General features: G+C 42.3%; 1 protein-coding gene and 1 long non-coding RNA gene across 2 annotated transcripts in view; one reads left to right on the forward strand and one right to left on the reverse strand.

Annotated features, from left to right (window-relative positions):
• Positions 1 to 24813, forward strand: part of NEDD9 (neural precursor cell expressed, developmentally down-regulated 9) — a 188959-nt gene that overhangs the window by 23607 nt on the left and 140539 nt on the right. The window lies entirely within an intron of this gene.
• Positions 10658 to 21610, reverse strand: LOC123837457 (uncharacterized). Its single transcript, XR_010413495.1, has 3 exons — positions 21319 to 21610; positions 15403 to 15553; positions 10658 to 11007 (listed from the first exon to the last, which is right to left on the reverse strand). It is a non-coding gene; the product is annotated as an uncharacterized LOC123837457 (long non-coding RNA).

Genomic DNA, 24813 nt, shown 5'->3' on the forward strand with positions numbered 1-24813 from the left:
CTGCTCCCATGTTAGGGGCATAGATATTTACAATTGTTAGATCTTCTTGTTGGATAGATCCTTTAAGTATGATATAGTGTCCTTCCTCATCTCTTATTACAGTCTTTGGTTTAAAATCTAATTTGTCTGATATAAGGATTGCCACCCCAGCTTTCTTTTGGTGTCCATTAGCATGGTAAATGGTTTTCCACCCCCTCACTTTCAATCTGGGGGTGTCTTTGGGTCTAAAATGAGTCTCTTGCAGACAGCATATCGATGGATCTTGTTTTTTAATCCAGTCTGTTAGCCTGTGTCTTTTGATTGGGGCATTTAGCCCATTTACATTCAAGGTAACTATTGAAAGATAGGAATTTAGTGCCATTGTATTGCCTGTAAGGTGACTGTTACCATATATTGTCTGTGTTCCTTTCTGGTCTATGTTGCTTTTAGGGTCTCTCTTTGCTTAGAGGACCCCTTTCAAGATTTCCTGTAGGGCTGGTTTTGTGTTTGCAAATTCCTTTAGTTTTTTTTTGTCCTGGAAACTTTTTATCTCTCCTTCAATTTTCAATGACAGCCTAGCTGGATAGAGTATTCTTGGCTGCATATTTTTCTCATTTAGTGCTCTGAATATATCCTGCCAGTCCTTTCTGGCCTGCCAGGTCTCTGTGGATAGGTCTGTTGCCAATCTAATGTTTCTACCATTGTAGGTTACATATCTCTTCTCCCGAGCTGCTTTCAGGATTTTCTCTTTGTCTGTGAGACTTGTAAGTTTTACTATTAGATGTCGGGGAGTTGACCTATTTTTATTGATTTTGAGAGGGGTTCTCTGTGCTTCCTGGATTTTCATGCCTGTTTCTTTCCCCAAATTAGGGAAGTTCTCTGCTATAATTTGCTCCATTATACCTTCTGCCCCCCTCTCTCTTTCTTCTTCTTCTGGGATCCCAATTATTCTAATGTTGTTTCGTCTTATGGTATCACTTATCTCTCGAATTCTGCCCTCATGATCCAGTAGTTGTTTATCTCTCTTTTTCTCAGCTTCTTTATTTTCCAGCATTTCATCTTCTATATTACTGATTCTCTCTTCTGCCTCATTTATTCTAGCAGTTAGTGCCCCCATTTTTGATTGCACCTCATTAATAGCCTTTTTGATTTCTACTTGGTTGGATTTTAGCTCTTTTACTTCTCCAGAAAGAGTTTCTCTAATAACTTCCATATTTTTTTCAAGCCCAGCTAGTATCTTTAAAGTGATGATTCTGAACTCTAGATCTGACATCGTACTAATGTCCGTATTGAGTAGGTCCCTGGCAGTCGGTACTGCCTCTTGTTCTTTTTGTTGAGGTGATTTTTTCCGTCTCGTCATTTTGTGCAGAGGAGAATAGATTAATGAGAGAACAAAATGCTAGCAGAGTAACCACGTCCCCAGAAAATATACTCTAAACAAATCAGAAAAGACCTGAAGCAGTGGGATAAGAAGGGGAAAGAGAGAAAAAAAAAAAAAAAAGAAAAAAAAAAGAAAAAGATAAAGATAAAAACAACAACAAACAAAACAAAAGAACAACAACAAAAGAAAAACCAGAATGTGATCAAATATGATCTATATGGTATATAGATCAGTGCCACACACTAGATTTGGGGTGTGTTTTGGTCTTTTAGAAGAAAGTGTCTCCCAAAATTTTAAAGAAAGAAAAACTTATATATGTACAAAAATAAGGGTTGATATGATGAAGGGATGGAAAATGACTGTAAAAATGGAAATTATAAAAAATTTTATAAAAGGAATTGATAAGAAGTTGTTTGAAAAAAGAAAGAGGATTTAAAAAAAGAAAAAAGAAAAAGAAAAAAAAAGGGAGAGGATGTGATCAGGCAGGGGAATAGAGAACACCATATACTAGAGATTTAGGGTATATTTTAATCTGTTAGAAGAAACTATCTCAAAATTTTAAAGAGAGAACAACTTATATATATAAGCCAAAAATATGGGTAACTACTATGAAGGGATAGAATATGACTCTAAAAATGAAAAATAAAAATGTTTTTTTTAAAAAAAGGGATTGATAAGATGTTGTTTGAAAAAGGGAAAAAGAAAAATTCAAAAAGAAATAAAAAGACAAAAAGACAGTTAAAAAAAAAATTAACTTTAAAAGACTAAGGAATCATGGTAAAAAAGCCGTGAATTCTATGTGCAGTAGTCCCTTAGCGCTGGAGTTCTGCTGTTCTCATTGATCGGTAAACTTGGTCTTGGCTGGCTGTTCTCGCTGATCTTCTGGGGAGGGGCCTGTTGCCGTGGTTTCCAAATGTCTCTGCCGGAGGTGGAATTGCCCCGCCCTTGCCCCCTCCCGGCTAAGTAATCTGCTCGGGTTTGCTCTCCGGGGCTTTTGTTCCCCGCGAGCTTTCCGTACAGCTTTGGAGGCGGAGAGTGAAAATGGCGGCCTCCCAATCTCCGCCCCGGAGGAGCCGAGAACTCGGGCCCGCTCCTCAGTGAGCCCCCAGAGAAAAGCCGTCAGTCACTCCCGTCTCCCCGGTCTGCAGCTGCACTCCGTGCTCAACCGGCCTGTGACCACGCGTTTCTATCTCTGGCACCGGACCCGGTCTGGAGTCTCCAAACCTAGCAGATCCCTGCGGTGCACTCCCGCGCGGCTCCTCCCGGGGGAGGAAGGTGAGTCTCCCCGGATCGGCCGCTTGTTGGGTCCCTGCTGGAGGAGCAGGGGCCCGACTGGGCCGCGGATCGCGGTTAATGGCAACCCCAGCTGAGAGCCCGCGCCTGGGCTCCGCCTCTGCAGCCGGCTTCCCTGCTGCGTTACCTGGGAGCTCTGCTGCCCTCAGGCACCCCCGGTCTTTCTGTGACCCCGAGGGTCCTGAGACCACACTGTCCCGGAGGGTTCCACCCCCCGCTGAGCCACCAGAGTGACGTCCCTCGGCGGGGCAGACTTTTAAAAGTTCCGATTTTGTGCTCCGCGGCTCTATCACTTGCCAGAAGCGGCCGACGGAGGCCCCTCCCCCGCCGTCTATCCTCCCGAATATCGCCTCGGATTCACTTCTCCGCACGTCCTACCTTCCAGAAAGTGGTCGCTTTTCTGCTGAGACAGTTGTTGCTCTTCTTTTCTTCGATCTCCTGTTGAGTTTGTAGGTGTTCAGAATGGTTTGATCCCTATCCAGCTGAATTCCAGAGAGGAGACGAAATCCAGGTCTCCTACTCCTCCGCCATCTTGCTCCGCCCCCTGGTCAATGACTTCTTAGACTCCTGAGCAAAGGCCCATTTGTTTCTGGATTCCAAGGGTAAACAGGAAGGAAGGCCTTATAGGAAACTTCAGTCTGCTTCCTTAACCATCTCCCTACATAGAGATACATGTATATATCCTTCTCCCTGTGCTCCTCCACTCCCATCCCAAATGAAACCCTTGCTGGCTCTCTCCTATAACTCATCTGACTTAGATTGCTGAGGACTTGTCTTGCCACATGGTAGGAGCTTTGTATTCTCTCTGTTATATGCAGAAGCCCATTCAAGTCACTTTAACTTCTACAAACTCATGTGTCTCTTACAAAATACTTGATCCTGATCCACCTTAAAAAAGATGGACTTTGTGGACTGCCTAGTTTCCCGGCAGGCAGCGGTAATATGCATAATTAAGCCGAGATACTTCTGCATTCTCACTCTGTGGCCTGCAATGGTGTGAACTTGACTTCTTAGTGTTTGAGTCTTCTCAGTCTCTGTGAATGGTGGGAGTTGTTTTCAGTTTCTCCTTGCAACACCCTTCCCTGACCATCTCTCTCACACACACACATTTTGTAAAGTGGAAAAATATCAACATCCTGATTCAAAGACAAGAGGCAATTATTAAGAGTGACATGCAGGTCATGTTTCCTCCCTCCTCCCACCCCCCTGCCCATCACCACCCACCGTGTTTCTGAAAGCCTACAAGGAAAATAGCCAGTTTGCCTCAAGACTGACTTGACTCTAAAAAGGAGAGTCAAAACTTTTTCAGTCCTCAATTTTATTATTACCTAACATGATATTTTCCTGTCAGCCAGATTCAGAGGTGTCTCCTGAAACACAAGTGTCATTACAACACCAAAGGATTTCAGAACTTCCCAGAGTACACATAGCCAAGCCTCTCAGACCAGTTTGTACTAGAGGACAGTTCTATGTCGGCAAGCATTTCTGCCACCATGGCTTCGGGGGGCAAGGCAGTGTCTCCATCCTGCTGTTGACATTGTGGAAGAGCAGACTGCTTCTTTTAGTCGCTGACTAATCACCTTTGGAGCTGAGACCACACTGGCTGCCTGCGTAATGGGCAGAGAAGCCTGTTTTTGTTCATTGCCACAGAGTTAGACATTTAGCAAGGCTGATGTTATAGAACTGATCTAGAATGGATTATTTCTCCATAATTATATGCTCTGACCAAAAACAAATCCTCTTTCCAGGGAGGAGCTGGGATGGTCCTCTGTTTCCTCCATTTGGGGGACATATCCTGTTTTCTGGGGTAACTAGATTGTATACCAACTAAACAACCATCTGCTTGAAATATTATCATGGTCTCTAGTAAAGAGGGAATCTTTAAATTCTATTATGATTATTATTTGTGTTTTTTCTGGGTGCTGTTTCTTATTTCAACGTTATGTACAAGTTTCAAAGCCACTTAAACACCATCTGAATGTTCCTGCAGAACTTGGACAATGTACTCCTGTATTTAGCAGCTAATAACAGTCAGTGGCTTTTTTTTTTTTCTAACTTTGTTTGGGGTGTGTCTGGTTGAGGTCAAGATTGTGGCCATGTGTAGGTCTCTTTAGTACAAGAAACATTTCTTGCACTAGTGAAGATGGGTGGGAAAACAGTGCCAAGGTGCCCACAGCTGTTCCAGCACCAACAGAGAACAGACACAAGCCAAAGGATGCAGGCCTGATGAGGGGACCCTGCACAGCCTAAGTAGGGATTGGAGTAATCCTTCTTGGGCTTCCAGAGGGATAATAACAAGTTTATCCACAGAAATAAAGAGTTACAGCAACCAGAATATGTTTAGGTAATGTCCCGGCAAATCAATTCAACAATTTAAATATAATGACAAGATAAAGAAAGACAGAAAGGAATTGGTGGGTGAAAAGCAAACCTGCCAGCCTTAGAAAGTGACAAACAAGCAAAATGGAGTCTTGGGGAGAGTCCAGTGTGCTTGTCTGGAGGCCCCAGGACAGAATGTGGCAGTTACTTCATTGTATTCAGCACAAAGCCCCTGAAGCCCAGAGCAGGAAATCCTGTTGTTCCCACCCTGTCCTCAGTGGAGGTCCCAGGAGACAGTATTCCTTAGATAACCAACAGAAACCTTTCTTACATGCTAAGGGATATAGGTCACAATATTCTTTAGAAAGTTGGTGGAAAGGTCACCATCATTGAGGCCAATAAAACATTTATCCACACATTGTCTCATCAATAATTTACTTAGGACTATGCTAGGGGGAGGTGAGAGGGACATTTTACAATAATTACAAAGATGAAAGAGACCAGACAAGACACTCAACTAAGCTTATTATGGTCTACAATGATGATGCCTACCGAGGAGTGAGCATCGCAGAAATGCAAATTCCCTGTCCTGCCCCAGCCCTCCTTGAAACAGAAACCCTGCAGGTGGGGTCCATCTAGCTGTTTGAACAAGCCTTCCTGATGCATGGAAAGTTTAAGGTGTAATGGAAACAGTACCTCAAACAATGGTGTGTCTTGGCCATTTGTGAGGTGTGTGGAAAGTGATTTATTATTAATGATAGTTAACATACCAGCATTTGTGAATAATTTATATGTATGTCACCTGCAAAGATTTTTAAAAATATAGAGCTCTGACTCCACTTGATTCTGGCTGAGTTGGAATCTCCAGGTGTGGTAGCCAGGAATGTATGCCGTTTTAAAGTTCCCCAGGTGACTGCTATGATCAGCCAGGTGCAGGAAACACTGGCCTGTAAGAGCCATTTGCCTCATAACAAAGAAAATTAAATCATGGAATTCTAAAGGGAGGTCCCTCAAAGAGCATATTTCCCTATCCCCCCAAAAAATCTTAGGCAGACTCTGATTTTTTAAAAATATGGAAGAGGGGCGCCTGGGTGGCTCAGTCATTAAGCATCTGCCTTCAGCTCAGGTCATGATCCCGGGGTCCTGGGATCAAGCCCCGTGTCGAGCTCCCTGCTCCGTGGGAAGCCTGCTTCTCCCTCCTCCACTCCCCCTGCTTGTGTTCCCTTTCTCGCTGTCTCTCTCTCTCTGTCAAATAAATAAATAAAATCTTTAAAAAAATAAAAAAAATAAAAATATAGAAGAGAAATTGCTCTAAAGCAGAAGAGGTCGGTCACTTGACACCCCTTCCCCTTTTGCAGTGAGCACTGCGGCCCTTTATGAAAACCTGGAGCTTCCCAAAGATACAGCATGACAGACCACCCAGGTTTGCCAGGGACTGAGGTGGTTCTGGGAACAGGGGACTCTCCATTATAAAACAGGGGCAGTCCCACTGGGCAAACCAGGACAAGTTGGTAGCCCTAGATCAGAGCCCAGATGAAACCCACACCTCTTGCCTTTAGGATCGTCTTTTTATGATGATGATGATGCCATATTACTACAAGAAGAATTCAGATTACTGTTTTTTTTTACTTTGTTTATTCCCTAATCCCAGAAGGATTTAAAAGAGTAATACTATCATTTTATGTTTGGAAATACTCTTAAGTACTCTAAAATGCTCTCAAAGCTATTCCTACGATCATATCTTTACCTTACAAGCCAGCCGGTGCAACGTGCCACACATTATATCTCGTATATTCTGTCTTCTATATATTTTGGTGGCATTTTCTGTGGTCCTATTTTGCCTTGCTGAGGTCTGTGTATTAGAACTCTAGGTTTCCAAGAAACCTAACTTCTAGTGGCCTAAAAAAATAAAAGGCTAGAATGTATTGATTCATGTAACAAAAAAGAGCTTTAGGCACCACTAGATGTAAGGGCTCAGTCTCATCAGGACTCTCCCTCTCTCTCCATTCCTGGGCTCACTTAGACTGGCTCTTCCAACATGGTACCAAGATGGCCCCCAGCAGCTTCCGGTGCACATCCTCTTCTCTCAGCAACCCAACTAACTGCATCTTGTCCTCAATAGTTTTTGTAAAAATCCCTAGGATTGACTCTTGGGGCTGACATGTGCCCATTCCTAAACCAATTACTGTGGGGCCAGGACAATGGAATATGCTGCTTGGCTGTAGCATGGCCATGCACCTGCTCCTAGCAGCAGGAACTGAGAAGAGAGAAAGGTTGAGTCTCCAAAGGAACATCAGAACATGGCAGGAACACATGCTAGGCAACTGAAAGTCCACTGTAGTCTTAAACTGAGCCAAGAGCCACCCCATCCCCATCAGATCTGATCACCCCATCAACAGAGTGTCAACCAGTTTCCTCCATCTCCACCCAGCTGATAGCTAAGTACTATTTTACCTAAAACACCATGCTGCATGAGTCCAAGGCCATCATAACTGGTTCTAAGTTCTAAGACCTGCACAGCATTTGGCTGAAGCTTGTGCAGCCCCCAAACCAAAGGGACTCCATCAGAATAGTGGTGAGCCTTTTGCTGGGCTCCCACATATGGAGCTTCTGAAAGTTGGGAGCTGTGACTCATGCCCCTTGTGCCCTGTTTGGCCCCACGTCCTCCAGCTGGGTCTGTGACAAATCTTTTCTTCAACGTGTTCCATAGAAAAGGAATAAATAGCCCAGAGCTCTTTCTTTTTCTTCCTTCCTTTCTTCCTGTAATTCATACTCAGGCCAACTCGGCTTTGTTCAAACCGCAGTGTTTCACACTGCCCTGCAAGTTCTGACACGGCAGCTGACTTTATGTCTTTAGTCCTCTGTTAAGCCAGGAGTAAAGTTGTACCCTGTGGCTAATTTTTAGTCTGTCAACCTTATCCCTTGATAAGCTGAAATTGTAGATTAAATCAGCACAAAAATGCCAGCCCCCCTGAAACCTGTGAATTGTGGCCTTGTGATTCTTCCCACCCTGACCCTCACTTCAGACCTTCCCTACTTTTCCAAGTTGCTTTGTCTTATTCATTAGCAGGGTGGTGCTTTGAAGTCTTCTAAGTGGTTCTTTTCCCTTCTTGATCAGACTAACCCTGCCCCTCTCTATCCATTTTATTCTACACATAAGCGCATAATATATCCCCCCCTTTGGGTAAACAACTTGTCAATTCTAAAGGTGGGCTTTAAGAAATGTTCATTTCACAAGTTAATAAACCTCTCAGTCAAGTGGACTCTAACTAACAGTGGGGCCAGGGTGTCAGTTTCCTGTGACTGCTGTAACAAAGGACCACAAACCGGTTGGCTGAAAATGGCAAATATGCATTCTGTCTCAATTCTGGAGACCAGAGGTCTGAAATCAAGGTGTCGGCCATGCTTCATTCAAACCTCTAGGGGAGGACCTTCCTTCCCTCTTCTAGTTTCTGTAGTCCCAGCTTCCTTGGCTTGTGATGGCAAATCTCCAATGTCTCTTTGTCTTCACAGACTGTCTTCTATGTCTTTGTCTCCAAATGGTGCTCTCTTCTTCTCTTATCAGAACAACAGTCAAGCTGGATAAGAACTTACCCTAATCACCTCATCTTAACTTGCTTAAATCTATAAAGACCCTATTTCCAAATAAGGTCACATTCACAGGTGCTGGGTGTTGGGACACAACATACTTTTTTATCCTCCCCCTGCCACCCTGAGAAAGGGTGAGGAACACACAATTCAATCCATAACAGGCCAGAAACAGACAACACGAGAAAAACAAGGGACAGAAAAATGACTCTGATTTTAGGCAAACAGAAAGGAAAGCCTCATCTTCTCAGAGGTTGTTTGTCCAGAAGAGCCTGTGACCCCTGACAGGAACACCCAAGGTGGAGGGAAGGGTGTCTAATGATGGAGGGGCTGGCTAAAAGGAAAAGGGTCCCTTGGAGGGCAAAGAGCACATACCCATGTTTGAGGGCCTACCATGTGCTTTGCACATTTTTATCACATTGGATCCTCAACCAGCTCTACCAAATAATTGCTGTTATCCTCATCTAAGAGATGGGAAAGCTGAGGCTTCAAGTAAGTCAGTAGACCCAGGGCATTCAGCTGGGAGTGGAGGAGCCAGATGGTCATTGTCATTACCATTGCTGTTTTTGTTGTTAATAGCCATCAGTTCTTGCAAGCCTATGCCCACTTCGTATGGAGGATGTTACCTAAACAAACTCATGTAGTCATTGCTCAGAGTTATACAGATGAAGAAAACAGGCTGGGTCACTTTCCTAGTAAGTCGCACAGTTACGAATCAGCTGAGCCAAATTTCAAACTCAGGTCTTTCTGACTCTGAAGACTGTTCTTACCATTATGCCATGCTGCCAAGGGAGCATTAAGGCATCCCAATCAAGATGTACCTAGCTTCAGAGAAAGAAGCTGTAACAAGAAACTGAATAGTTATATGGGAAGCTTAACCAAACAAAGCACCATAAAAAGAGTACCCATTCCTGGGAGAATAGGCAAGAGTGAAGAGAAAGTGGTTGGCCAGCTCAGCGGCAGTGGGAGAGCTAGCTAATCAAAGAGGCAATGCCAGAGATTGAGTATTATAAGACAAAGCAACCTGGGCTCAGTGTCTGTACAAACATCTCCATTGCCACTAGGAGAGGACTCATGTGCTTCATCTGTGCCCAGCTGGCTGTTTGAACATCTATGGTGTAGACAACTCACTTTCCTAGAGAGGCAAGCGTGGAAAAGTTGGGATTTCTAAGCCCCCTGCTTCCAAGGAGAGCTCTTCTATGTCCATGAACAGAGGTAGAAGGGATTAGGTTTGTGAACTCTGAAAAGGAGGAAATGTGGGACATGGGTGGGATAAGAAAAAGTCTTCCAATATTGAGACCACTGCAAGTGGAAGAGCAAGCCAACCAGGGAGGGCAGCACCTGGCCCGTGTTCTTGCGGATGGCATCTTTGGACTCCACTTGAACACACGTTTTGTCAACAAGCTGACCTACTTCCGAGTGAGTGGAATGAACCGTCTGCTGGCGGAGGGGAACCACTCTAGAAATCTTAAAATTCACTGGGCTATTTAAGACCTTCAGAGCCACCTTGTCACCTTTGGGATAAAGTCTTACCTTTCTGCCTCCATCACAAGGACCAGAAGTCTCCTTCTGATCTGGCCCCTGCTTATTGCTCCAGCCTCACCTGCTGTTGCTCCCCACTGGACCTTCACACTACAGTGGGGAGCTCCTGGCAGCTCCCTAAATGGACAGTGAGCTCAGTCATATCCCCCTGATCCTACCCAGTCTCCTCCCACTCCTTCATCTTGCCCTTTCCTTCTCTCCTTTTCTTCTTCCCACCTCTTTTCCTTTCTGGTCTCTCTGCCCTGCATATGCTATAAAGTGCCTAGAACTTCTTCCCGCCCCCCCCCCCCCGCCTTTGATCTTCTTCTGGCTCACTCCTTTTCTTCCTTCAGGACTCCACTTTTCCTGGGGTGCCTGGATTCAGTCAGTTGAGTATCTGACTCTTGATCTCAGCTCAGGTTTTGATCTTGGGGTCCTGGCTTTAAGCCCTGCATTGGGCTCTGCCCTGGGCATGGAGGCTACTTAAAAAACAAAACAAAACAAAAAATTCCACCTCTTCTGAAAAGCCTTTTCTGATTCCCCCACCTTGGGTGACATTCCGTGCATGAGTATGAGCGTTCAACCTCACTATATTTATCTGGGCATCCCAACCTCTTATCTGCCTCCCTGCCTTCCTACACGGGGTTAGCCAGAGTGTCTTGTTCAGCACCTTGGTCCTACCCCTTCCAGCACCCATTCCAGCATCTGGCACAGAGTAGGTGTTCTATAGGCATATCAACTGACTGGCAGCATTGAGGAAGTCCAGGCCCACTGACCTCTAAGTTCCCATCTACTCCGAGAGTCTGTGAGTCTCTATTTCTGTTCTCACAGTCACAGAGGAGAGGAAGTTGCCAAAGCCAGATGACACGACTTCTGTTTGGGGTTGCCCAGGTCTGCCTGGTCTCTGCAATTTGTAGTCAGGCTACCTGAAAGAGAAAACAAGCCAAGAGAAAAACATTGTTTTGATGAGGCAAGAGTTGCAAAATAACTAGTTGTGTAAAGGTGATGGTAACCTCTGAGACCATCTTTGGTCTGTCCAAATTACAGGAGACTTTGCATGGCTCAGCTTTGTGTATGGGCTTAGAGGACAATGATCAAAACTAGGACTTGAGTGTTTAACTGTCCCTTCTCCCTCAAGGTATTGCCTCTAGAGGTCAGCCTGACACCTGAAATCTTCACCTTAAATGCTTTCTCCTTAAGATTGCATTTACTTGAAGAGATTGGATGTAAATGAAAATACATTACCTAAATGGTATAACCCTTAAAGCCACTTTTGGCCATTAAGAGCTATCAACTGAGTTTATTATTTTGTAGATCAATCTGTGTTGCCCAGACTAGCTCCTGAAGAGCCGTGAACCATTTACTTCTAAACAGTTCTAGTGTGATCTCAGTTTTAGAAGTTCAGGTAAGAGTTTAAGTGTGTACACCATCTGTTATCTCTTTTGAACCTAGAGATGCTCTGAGCTAGATAAACTGAGGGTTTAATCATAGATTTACAAAGAAATAAACTGAGTCTCAGAAAGAAGTGATTTGCCCAGAACTGCTGTTCACAAAGATAAAAAGAAGTGGCCAGGAATCCCCATCTTCATCCCCCCAGTATCCCTCCTCACGTTGCACCTCCCAGCCCCGACCCTTTGGTGGAGGGGGTGCACCCTGGATTGAGGCTAGGGGGTGGAGGGAGAGATGGGCTGGGCTGGGCAAAGCAGGCTGGCTAAGCCATGCCCTGGGGGCCCCTTAACCTAAACGGAGATCTGCGAAGGGCCAAGGGAAGGGACTGAGACATGGAAATGCAGTTGTGAAGACGAGGGATAGAAAAGATTGATTGACACTTCACAATTAAGCTTTGGGTCAGCCCTGATTCAATAACTCTGGGCTCTGAAGCTGGCTGAGTGTGAGCTCCCACAGAGAAAAAAAAGGTTTTCACACCTTCTCTACATGAGGACCCAGAAGCTGGGATCTACAAACTGCTGCCTGCAGCAGCTAATGGGCAAGTAATCAAAGCAAGTGGAGGAGCCTTGAAAAGCAGAGGTGGTAGCTGCTCAGTTTGCAAACAGGCCAGATCTCCTCTGCAACACCAGTGCTCCCAGCCTTAATCTTGTCCCCTGAGGAGAGTCATACTGGCCACAAACAGAAACTACAGAGATAAGTCAAAGAGAGCAAGCCCTCTCTGCCTGCAAATTCTAATGTGTGCATCATAATAAGACTCAGTCTACCCAGTAAACAGAAGAGATTTGAACTCATGTGGGGGGGCCTTGGAGCCTTCTTATGACCACACAACAAAAGTGAATCACAGACATTTGATTCTTTAATAAGGAGTATTGCTGTTTCACTGGGTCCTTAACAGTTAACTGGTCCCCTCATTCTTTTGTCTTTCAAAGACTGTCCCCATCATTGAATAGAATAGTAGGCCTGGGAGAGTCTGCTGAATCAGTACCCAGTGCAGAAAAAATACCTTCTATGTAACATAAAAAATACAAATATTATACCAATGAGCATGTTTATTTATTCCATGAGCATTTTTTGAATACTTTTTGTGGGCCAGACAGTGTCTTTAGTGCTGGAAAAGATGGATAAGGTCCTTGTTCTCATGGAGCTTATATTCTAATGATAAAGACACAAATAAGCCAAATAAATAAATAGATATACTAGATCACATCAAGAGTGGCGAGTGCCATCAGGAAGCTGAAAGTGGGTGATGTAGGGTAAGAAACACTTTAGATATGGAGGTCTCAGAAGCCATAACCCTGGAGAGCTGGGGTCAGAGCCTTCAGGCAGAGAACAAATGAAGAAGTTGTGCTTGAGAAACAGCAAGAGGCCAGTGGGGCTGGAGGGCCTGAGCTGAGGAAAGTGGTACAAGATGAGCTTGGAGATTGGTTATGCCCTTATCCATCACAGTGGCTTGGCCTTTTGATCTCAGATAAAAATAGCTTTCAGTAGTGCTGCTTTGCTTAGTATTGTACTGGTATTTACAACCAATGTATGATGCATTGTGTACTTTCTACTCAGACAGAAATCCTCTACACCTGTTTGTGGGGTTGAAAAGAAGATAATCTCGCCATCAGAAAGTCTCTTTGGAAACTTGGTAGTTGGGGAAAGGGGACTAAGCATCATACCTTTCCAAAGAAAATAGCAATTTGGATTCCTAGTTTCAGGTAAGGGCATGTTTATTTCATAGTTGATAAAATAAGATTCCAACATGCAGTGCTATCTGGATGGCTCTGAGGGTGGTCTGAGGTTTACCTGGAAATGAAATCATCACCTTCTGTGGCTGTGACAGTAGGGGAGGAGACACATCCTCACTTCATGTACAGAGCCAAAGTTGGCAGGAGAAGAGAAGACCTCCGGTAAGGTCTCCAAATGCAGCATGCACACACACACACACACACACACACCTGCTGTCTTGGTGCTTGCTTCTCCATCACATCTACTGCTATGCTGGATCAAGATAACTCCATACACAAGTAACATGAACCCTGAAATTCCCTCACACTGTCCAAAGCTGCATACTGTCGAAATAGTCACAAATGCATGGTCTCTTGTTACTCAGTTTTCTTGGCTTGGGTTCAAAGCACCCATAGGCTCATCTTCTCCACCTCCTACCCGCCCTCTCCCAGCAACTCCCTGTAAATCTTAAATATTCCCTCAGGTGGATTTTACCCCCTTTCCATTGTGCCTCACCTTGGTTCCCCTTTCCAGGCCCCCTTCCCCATCACCCTATTTCAGACAAGAAGATCTGTTACAAAATATCTTTCTTCTTTCATACCTTCACTACTTCCCCAAGAATGCTTTCAGATTCCTCTCCTTTCCATTGAAAGGGCTGACTGCTGGGACTTATAATTCTAGTAATCAGAGGGACACGGAATGAGAAGTATGAATATTCCCCTCCACTCCCAGACCCTGAGTCCCAATCTCCAGTTTCTTTGAGCACTAACTCTCTAATGGGGGCAGGGATAGGAGTTGGGCCGGGGTGGGGGCATGTAAAAAAGAAGAGAAGAAATGTGTTGCTGTTGTTTAATGATAAAAATAAAGTAGGAGACAAGGTACTCGTTTTCTGAATTTTGGAGCTGGTGAGACTGATACTTATGCCGGGGGTGGGTGTAGGAGGTACAATATTGGCCAATGACAGGGCAGACCATGGTCAAGTGCTGGAATGTGTGCTATGTGATCTAAGTGCTGTGGAAGTCAGAGTAGAGTGAAGTTGGAGTTTGCCTTGGAGGAGGTGGCACTGAGGTCATGGCTCTCAGAGCCATCCAGATAGCACTGCATGTTGGAATCTTATTTTATCAACTATGAAATAAACATGCCCTTACCTGAAACTAGGAATCCAAATTGCTATTTTCTTTGGAAAGGTATGATGCTCAGGAGAGGAGCAGGATGCTCTTGATACTTTATGTATACCCCCTCCTAAACAGTCCCTACCTTGAAGGAGAACTCTCTCTTCAAGGTAAATATCTTCAATAAAGTGGACCTTCCAATAAGAAGAGAACTAGGTGGGTTTTTCTCACTTGTCTGAAATTTGAGGCTAACTGAGGTGACTGAATCTTTGGAACTGAGGTCAAATTCATATTCCAATATTATGTCCATCACAAGTGCTTACCAGTGGGGAGCCTGGGTGGTGCAGTCGGTTGAGCATCCAACTCTTGGTTTTAGCTCAGGCTGTGATCTCAGGGTCTTGGGATGAGCCCCGAGTCAGGCTCTGTGCTCAGTGTGGAGTCTGCTTAGGACTCTCCCTCTCCCTTTGCCCCTCCCCCCGTGTTCTCTCTCTCTCTCAAATAAATAAATAAATCTTAAAAAACAAAAACAAAAACCTAAGTGCTTATCAGCACTTGTTGGTAGCCAGAGATGGGCCAGGCCCAGATGTCACAAGATCTACACACTTAAGAGACTTTACACCTACTAATTCCCTGAAAAAGACAAAAGCAAAAACAGAAAGAAACCTTGAGGTGGCAGGTCTTGGGATGATAAACAGCAGGCCACCCACCTGCCAATTGTCTCTGCCAATTAAAACCCCACTTCCCTCCCCTTTATTATCCTCATTCCTTGGTTATATGCACGTCTATCTTCTAGTGGGTAAAGTACAGAAAAACATCTGAGGTTGTACTGGTTGTAAACATCCATAGTTCATTTATGGAGAGCCCAGGTCAAGTATCTCACATGGCATGCCAACTACCTACACATGTGTTTAGTCTACATGTAATACCTTCTTCACTCATGTTTCTTGCCTTCTTGTTGTGAGTTAGATTAAAATCTGGTGTCCTGAGATTCAGGACATACTAGTGTAGCATTACTTTAGCTTACATACACGGTCTTACTTTTGATACCTGTAAAGAAAGTCAATTCATTCATATGTGTATTCATTATTCATCCATGTAGCATTTACTGGGCAGGTATTATGTGCCAAGTACTGTTGTTGGCAATGTTCACAGCAATGAAAGAAAGGAGCAAAGTCGTTGCCCACCTGGCAGCCACGTTCTAAAAGGGAAGATAAAACAAGATAAAAAAATATATAGTGTTCAACTATACTTACAACTATACAATAAAACTATACTTACAACTATACAATAAAACTATACTTATAACTATACAATAAAACTGTACTTACAACTACATGAACAGACATTTCTGCAAAGAAGACATCCAAATGGCCAACAGACACATGAAGAAGTGTTCAACATCACTTGGCATCAGGGAAATACAAATCAAAACCAAAATGAGATAACACCTCACACCAGTCAGAATGGCTAAAATTAACAAGTCAGGAAACAACAGATGTTGGCGAGGATGCGGAGAAAGGGGAACCCTCCTACACTGTTGGTGGGAAAGCAGCCACTCTAGAAAACAGTATGGAGGTTCCTCACAAAGTTGAAAATAGAGCTACCCTACAACCTGGTATTTACCCAAAGATACAAATGTAGGGATCCGAAGGGGTACGTGCACCCCAATGTTTATAGCAGCAATGTCCACAATAGCCAAACTATGGAAAGAGCCTAGATGTCCATCAACAGATGAATGGATAAAGAAGATGTGGTATTATCTATATACAATTGAATATTATGCAACCATCAAAAAATGAAATCTTGCCATTTGCAACTACGTGGATGGAACTAAAGGGTATTATGCTGAGTGAAATAAGTCAATCAGAGAAAGACAATTATCGTATGATGTCACTGATATGAGGAATTTGAGAAACAAGACAGAGGATCATAGGGGAAGGGAGGAAAAAGTGAAAGAAGACGAAACCAGAGAGGGAGACAAACCGTAAGAGACTCTTAATCTCAGGAGGAAACAAACTGAGGGTTGCTGTAGGGGATGGGTGTGGTAGGGATGGGGTGGCTGAGTGATGGACATTGGGGAGGGTATGTGCTATGGTGAGCGCTGTGAATTGTGTAAGACTGATGAATCACAGAACTATACCCCTGAAACAAATAATACGTTATATGTTAATAAAAAAACTATACTTACAACTATTCAATAAAAACATTAAATTTAATTTAAATTTTAAAAATATGTCTACTGTGTTAGTGATACATACTACAGAGAAAACTAATGAAAGGGAGCAGTTTTAAAAAGGGTGCTCGGGCAAAATCTCACAGAGAAGGTAACTTAAAAAATTTTTAACCTACCTTATTAATCTATAATTTATCTGTTATAAAATGCACACATTTTAAGTGTACAGACTGATGACTTTCGACTAATATATTCATTTAATACCTAATTAAGCTATAGAAAATTTCCATCATCCTAGAAAGTTCCCTCACTCTTTGATAGTCAATGCCAAACCCCCACCGCAAGATACCACAGATATTATTTATATCACTATATTATTAGTTTTTCCTATTTTAGAATGTCATATAACATGGCATCATACAACATGACAATCTTTTGTATGTGGCTTCTTTGATTCACTTTAATCCATGTTATTGCACTTACTAATAGTTACTATTTTTTATTACTGAGTGTTAGTCCATTGTATGAAAGTGCCACAACTGGCTTATTCAATTATTTATTATTTCTGGAATTTTCCTTCTCTCTGTAGTTTCTGCTGGCATTATTTTCCTAAGGACTAAAGGACATCCTTTGTAGTTCAGATCTTCCAATAATTAATTTTCTCAGATTTTGTTTATCTGAAAATGTCTTTATTCGACCTTCGATTTTGAAGAATACTTTTGTTCAATACAGAATTCCGGAATTTTTCAATACAGAATTTTTCATCCAACACTTTAAAGATGTTGTTTTATTGTATTCTAGCCTCTATTTTTTCTGATGAAAAATCAACAATTCTTAACTTTGTGCACCTGTATGTACTGTGTCTTTTTTCTCTGACTGCTTCCAAGATTTTGTCTTTATGTTTAGTGTTCTGTGGCTTGACTATGATGTACCTGTGTGGGGTTTTCTTTATCTTTATCCTTCTTGAGCTTCTTGGATTTGTAAGTCATTTTTCAAAACTTTTGGGATGTTCTTGGCCACTATTTGTTCAGATATTTTTTCTGTTCTCACTTTCTTTTTCTGGGACACCAATCGCACATGTGTTAAACTGTTTGATACTATTCCACAGGTTCTTGACCCTCTGTTCATTTCTCCTTAATATTTTTTTTCTCTCTTCGATAATTTCTACTGATCTGTCTCCAACCTCAATGAGTCTTTCTTCCACCATCTCAAGCCCCTTAGTGAATGACTCACTTTAGGTCTTACATAATTCTAAAATTTCCATGTGGTTCTTTTTATGGTTTCCATTTCTCTGCTAAGATTCCTTATTTATTCACTCCTCATTTATTAGGACCTTTTCAAAAAAATTAATGGGTATATTTTTAATTCTTTGAATATATGTTATAAAACATATATATTAACATATATATTTTAAAGTCTTTATCTACTAAGTCCAACATTTGGTCAATCTTAGAATCAGTTTCTTTTGACTGCTTTTATTTTTTATTGGGGAAGACATGATCCTGATTAGTATTTTTTTGTATGTCTAGCAATTTATGATTGACTACTGGACACTGTGAATTTTACACTGTAGATCCTGGAGATCAACACTGTTCAGTAGAACTTTCTGCACTGAGGGAAATGTTCTGCATTTGCACCATACAATATGGTGGCAACTATTGAACACTTGAGCATGACTAAAGAGCTGAATTTTAAATTTCATTTCATTTTCTTCAATTTAAGTTTAAATACTCACACATTTACCTCCAGAACTGCACAACCTTTCTTACATTTGCCTCAATCTCAAACCCATAGTAGCCGGTATTTGGTAAGCCTTGGGTGGTTTGTACATGTATAGTCCAGCCCTCAGCCATGGACCCATGAAGGGCCTTGCCACTCATATACATAGAGCTCCAGGGATTTCTCCCTGCACAGATTCCAGCTATTTCAGTTGCCTTGAACTCTGATCCTTGCCTACTGTCCTTTGCTCAAATTTGGCTCTCTAGGCAGCTCACCTCATGCTCCCTTCTTCCAGGTGCTGACATCTTGTGCTGTTTCTTTTCCATTGTCTGAAAATGATTTTACCTCACATATATTGTCCAGTTCCCTAATTACATATAGAAGATGAGCTAGTCTGAAATCAGTTACTTGATCATGGTCAGGAGCCTAAGAAATTTCCTTTTAAGTAACAATTTGAAGAAGATGAAGAATATTTTGGGAGAAGACAGTTTCAGAGAGAGGGAAAACCAGTAAGAAGTGCTGTGAGACAGAGGCACACCTGACTTGTTAGTAGAACAGCAAGGAAGCAACTTGACTGGAGTACAGTGAGCAAAGGAGAGAGCAAGAAATAGGGCTGGAGAGGTTACAGCGTGGGAAAAGAACTGGTTTAGCCTAATAAGCCATTATGAGGATTCTGGCTTTTACTCTTGTGAAATGGAAGTCATTGAGAAGCTTGGGGCCCAAGAACTAATTTGTGTTAGCATGGGATCACACTGTCTATTGAGAACAGACCCCTAGGACAAACACAAGGGAACAAGGAAAAAGGCAGGAAATGTAATTGGAAGGCCATTGAAATACTCAATTGACTAAACTTAAAAATTAATTAAAATTCTATACTACACAAGTTTGATGGCTGGATTTTTATCAATTTTGTAGACTTTAGGGCTCGGCATCTTAGTGCCTAAGTGTCTACAGCCAAGTTAGCTATATGACTTTAGGCAAGTGGCTTAAAATGTCTCTCTTTCTATAATAAGGAGATGATAATATCATACAAAGGATATTAAGACAATTAAATTAGATAATTCATGTACAGTTCTTTCAATGATGACTTATGTGTATTAAGTAAGTGCTCCATACATGAAAACTATTACTATCTGATAATTTGAGTGTGTGATGATCATCTCTTCACAATAGACATTTGGCTGAGGGGCGCCTGGGTGGCTCAGTCGTTAAGCATCTGCTTTTGGCTCAGGTCATGATCCCAGGGTCCTGGGATCGAGACCCGCATTGGGCTCCCTGCTCTGCGGGAAGCCTGCTTCTCCCTCTCCCACTCCCCCTGCTTGTGTTCCCTCTCTTGCTATGTCTCTCTCTGTCAAATAAATAAAATCTTAAAAAAAAAATAGACATTGGCTGATCTCCCTGCTATGAATGAGAGGCATAGTTCTTGTCCTCAAGGCCTATTTGCAGCTCAGTAAAGGAAACTAGCATGGAAACAATATCTTAAAACAACACTGAAGGAAATAAGAGCTAAGTGGAGATATACATTTCAACTCTTAAATAAGGGGGAAACCTATTCATTCCATTGGGGGGATCTTTGAAGACTTCTGGCAGGCAGTTAAGACTTTGAAGGATGAATGGGATGGGTACTCTGGAAAAGAATGGAATGTATATCACACACATGTGCTGCCTGGCCTATTTGAAAGTCACAGACCTACTGGGGATGATGTTCCATGCAAGTATGACTTCTGAAACTCATCCGAATTTTGGCCATGGTGAATGTATAAAGAGCTTCTTGGACTCAATGTGAAAAATAATGAGTTAGTAATGGCCATTACCTCCTTAAGCTCACACTCAGAATCAACCACATAAAATAAGATACAGTTACATTACAAATGAATGACTCTATTAACTTATTTTGGGAAATTAGATGACAAATGCAAGCAGAGTCTTATTGAACCAGAAGCATCTACCATTTATCTCTGTGAGAATTTAGGAAAGGTTCAAAAAAAAATGCAAGCAGAGAGAACTCAGATGAGTCCTAAAATCCCAGTGCAGTAGCATTTGGGAAATGAATGATGACACATGGGTCACAGGAAGGTAATGGATACATTACTCAAAGGTTTTGATTAATTCATGGTGATCTCACATTTTATCTGGCCCAACATGTATCCAATTGAGCCTTTCTAGCATAGCCCACAGAGGAGAAAAATTTGATGACATAAGATCTAGTGGGCCAGCAGGGTCAGTCCCACACCAAACATAAGCTGCTTTGCTTTAGAGACACTTTTATAAAACTTAAGTCCACTTTTCACAGGGTTTAAAGCATATTTACCAACCTCTGGTGGCAAAGAGAATATCCATCTCTTTAATGGGATAAGAGCAGTGGGCAGGCTCAGCCGGGCTGTGAAGGAAACTTTGGGAATGCTTCCTGTTTATTTTGATTGAGAAAAGTCAGCTAAAAATTCATTAAGAACAGGCACAAAATATCTATCAAAAAAACACCATGCAGTCATCAAAAGAATGAGGCATGTTTGTATATTCTACTAAAGAATTAGCTCCCATATCCACAATTATGTGATAAAGTTAAGTCAGAATAATGTTTAAAATATATGATCACTTGTGTAAAAAGTGAAATATATATATGCACAGACATAAAAGAGGTTTCCTCCAGTGAGGGGAACGAGGTGGAGGGGACTGATAGGAAGCAGGAGACTTATTTTTCAGTCTATCCTTCTGCGTCTTTTGATTTTAGTTCTATATATACCTAAATTCAGACAAGTTGTTTTCTTCAGTTGAAAAAAATGAAAAAGTATAGGGGAAAAGAAAATGATACCCACAATTTAATTTTTAAAACAGGTAGAATAGGACCTTCCTTTTCTTATTTGCAAAAGGAGCCATAATCATGCCAGATGCTGGCTACCACAATGATAGTTTGAGAGATGATATTTAGGATATAATCCTCCTCTCTGATATTTGGGTCCCCCCTCTCTGATTGTCACCAGGGTCCCTGGGTATATTAGTTAACTAGAAATGCTCTTTTAAAAAAAGGACCACAAAGTGAGTGGCTTAATAAGAGAAGTTTATTATCTCACAGTTCCGGAGCCTTAAAGTCTGAGATCAAGATGTCCACAGGGCTGGTTCCTTCTGAGAGCTCTGGGGAAGAAGCTGTGCCTCTCCCCTAACTTCTGGTGGTTTGCTGGCAATTCTTGGCATTTCTTGGCTTATAGAAGCCCTATCGCAATCTCCACCTTCATCTTCACAGGGCATTCTGCCTGTGTGCCTATGTGTCTCTTTGTCTAAATCTCTCCCTATTACCAGGACATTGTATTGGATTAGTCATCATGGATTAAGGGGTCCACCCTAATGACCTCACTTTAACTTAACTAATTACATCTGCAACAACCCTATTTCCAGATAAGGTCATATTCTGAGGCACTGGGGGTTTAGGACCTCAACATATGAATTTTGTGGGGGCACAATTCAACCCCCAACACCAAGTAACATTTCACTTACCCAGAATTAGATTGCTTACAGAGGGAAAGTATTTTGCAATGGGATGCATGTCCTCATATCCCAAATGGAGAAAGTGGATAAATGCTGAATGATCAAATACCTTAAAATTTTAGCATGTATTACACTCCTCTGAGGAAAGAGAGAGCCTAAACTTAGTTAACTAAGAATCACAGCTTCCACAGTCAGAGCAGGAAATCAATGAAAATAAGCTCAGATTCCTTCTCCTCCCTTCCTCCAGCCACACCAGCTAAGGGTATATTCACTCCATAATGTCTATTAAGCACCAAGAGTAGTGTGTGACGCCGCCCTGGGAGCTGATCACAGAGGAGGACAGAGATCCTCTTGCCCTTCAGGTGGAGAAAAGAGATGCCTAATGTAATAATTACATTGCTGTGGAAAATGCTAGCATGAAGATATGAACAAGACAGAAAACCCCTAACTCTACCTAGAGATGCCAGGGAAGGCTTTCTGTGAGACGTGACACAAGAGCTGACTCTTGAAGGTTGCGAGAGCAAATGATGTGGGTGAAGGCAGGGGGAGAGGAGAGTCTCAGGGGATGGGGTGCTCACATCAAGAGAGGCCCAGACTTCGGGTGACCAGGATGGAGACGCAGGAGTTGGATTTGAACCTCGGGTGCAGACAAGCTTCTGAAGTGTCTTAATCTTCAGCCCAAGGATTTTGGACTCCTTTGTCCTGCAGGAAACCCTGGAGGATTTAGGGGAGCCACTTGGTCAGATTTTCTTTCAGGAAGACCTTTAGGAGAGAGAATGAATTAAGGGTGGGAGAGATTAAAGAGAGGGTGCCATGCAAGGAGAATTTTCTAGGTGAGAAAAAAATGAGCAATAAACTGGTAGTGGCGACAGGAATAGAACACATAGGGAATACTCACTTTCCCCTCTTTGCACGCATTCATTCATTTTCTTAACATTTTGTATTAATTTTTCAGATTATAAATTAGTACATGCTCAATGTAAATAATTTGGAAAAAATTATAAATGTACATGGAATAAAATTAAAATGATCCATGCACCACCGGGGTGACTCAGTCAGTTAAGTGTCCAACTCTTGATTTCAGCTCAGGTCTTGATCTCTGAGTTGTGAGTTCAAGTCCCATGTTGGGCTCCATGCTGGGTATAGAGCCTACCTAAAAATAAATTAATTAATTAAATAAAATGATCCTTTATTCCACTCCAAGAGTAAGCATTATTATTTTTAGGTGCATATGCAATTAGGCTCTTTTCAAAAAAAAAATATATATATATACATATATGTAGTCATTTACTCAAACTATTTTATAACCTGCTTTTTCCACTTTATAGATCATATGTCTCTATTTCATTAACTTTGTACAACTTGATTTCTAATCGATATGCCATATTTATTTAGCCAGATTCAAAAACTGTTAGAGAATTCTAAATAGTAGCAGGAGGTGACTGATTAGCTAATGGGGTATGAGGGAAAGGAGGAAAACTGGGCAACCCCAACTTTTGAGCTAAAACCTTTCTCTCCTTGGCCATCTGCTCGTCGTTATGACCCGAAATGAAGGTTATGTCATCTGAAAAAGACATGGTGAAAGGGTATGTGACTATATGTTCCATTCAATCTCAACGACAGTGAACATAATCACCGCTCAGGGCATGCAGACACAGTCCCATGTTCAGAAACTGCCAGAGCATTCATTAAAGTGGATAAAATGGCCTGTAATGAAATCCTCAAAGGATGTGAGAGATAAAGCAAATGTATTCCTAAACACAGCTGCGGGCTGCCCAAATCCCAGCGGCACTTGATGAGCAATCTTAGAGAGAAGATAGTGGAGACAGCCTTCTCTGCCAGGAGGGAAAACCTCTCCAGGCTGTGTGGCCCTGGCCCGGCCTCTGCACCTGTCACTCACCTGATGTCTTCCCCACATCCTGGGAGCATTTGTTTGTCTTAGCACTCCCTTGGGCTATCCACAGCAAGATGAGGTGGAGGAGGAGTGGTTCTTTCCAAGACAGGCATTTATATAGGTAAGATACCGTAAGTCCAATGGAGGTGAATAATAAAGCTTATTCATTCCTGAAGAATGAAAAGGGGAGGTGTTGGGAAATAAACAGACTAATTAATCAGGCACTTCAGGTTAGGTTCAGTTTGCTTTCCATTATCTAATGCAACTCCTACACTCCTGAGCGGCTTTAGAAAAGGTTTCTAGTTGAAGTACAACTTGTGTCTTTTGAAGGATTGGGAGCTGAAAAACATCCCTCTTCTAATCTCATGGAACATAATGTATTCTGTCACTTTCTTTCTTTCTTTTTTTGTTCATGGACCAAGCCTCAGAACAAAATATAATAATCTCTTCTCTTGCATTTGAGGTAAACTTTGGGAAGGAAAACCCTCCCTCCTTTCTCCCTCTACCCCTTCCCTTTTCCTTCCTTCCTTCCTTCCTTCCTTCCTTCCTTCCTTCCTTCCTTCCTTCCTTCCTTCCTTCCTTCCTCCCTCCCTCCCTCCCTCCCTCCCTCCCTCCCTCCCTCCCTCCTTCCTTCCTTCCTTCCTTCCTTCCTTCCTTCCTTCCTTCCTTCCTTCAAGTGTATAAATTGTTTCTGTTCTTACTTTCTCTTTTCATTTGTCTTAAGGGAAGCGATGGGGTTTACACTATATCCTTAACTATGTGGGGCTAATATAGGGACCTATTAACTGCTTTAATAGTATCTATTCTGCCGAAGAGAAAATGCGGAATGGGATGCACTTATGTTGGAAAAGTCTCTATCATTTCCAATTTACTGAAACTCACCCATTCCGTCTATTGACCTGCTACCTTTGTGCCTGACACTGGGCTAGGCATTGGGAAAGCAAGGATGATTGCACTGTAGCACCACCCCCTGGCCTTCAGGATCTCACAGTTAAGTTTGGGGGGGTAATTTCAATAAGACATGGTGTGTGCTACAATGAAGTTAAACACAGACTGCACAAGATAATCTAATTCAAGATTGTCAAGGTTGGTTTCACAGAGAAGATGCATACATTTCTGAGGGAACAGCATGTGTGAGGGCACGAAGTTATAAGAGAACATGGAGTATTTGGAGAACGGGAAAGTGTGA

This window comes from Mirounga angustirostris, unplaced genomic scaffold, assembly GCF_029215605.1.
Source record: "Mirounga angustirostris isolate CCGP_5_RB_7025 unplaced genomic scaffold, mMirAng1.0.hap1 SCAF_8, whole genome shotgun sequence".
In the NCBI taxonomy this organism is placed as follows: domain Eukaryota; kingdom Metazoa; phylum Chordata; class Mammalia; order Carnivora; family Phocidae; genus Mirounga; species Mirounga angustirostris.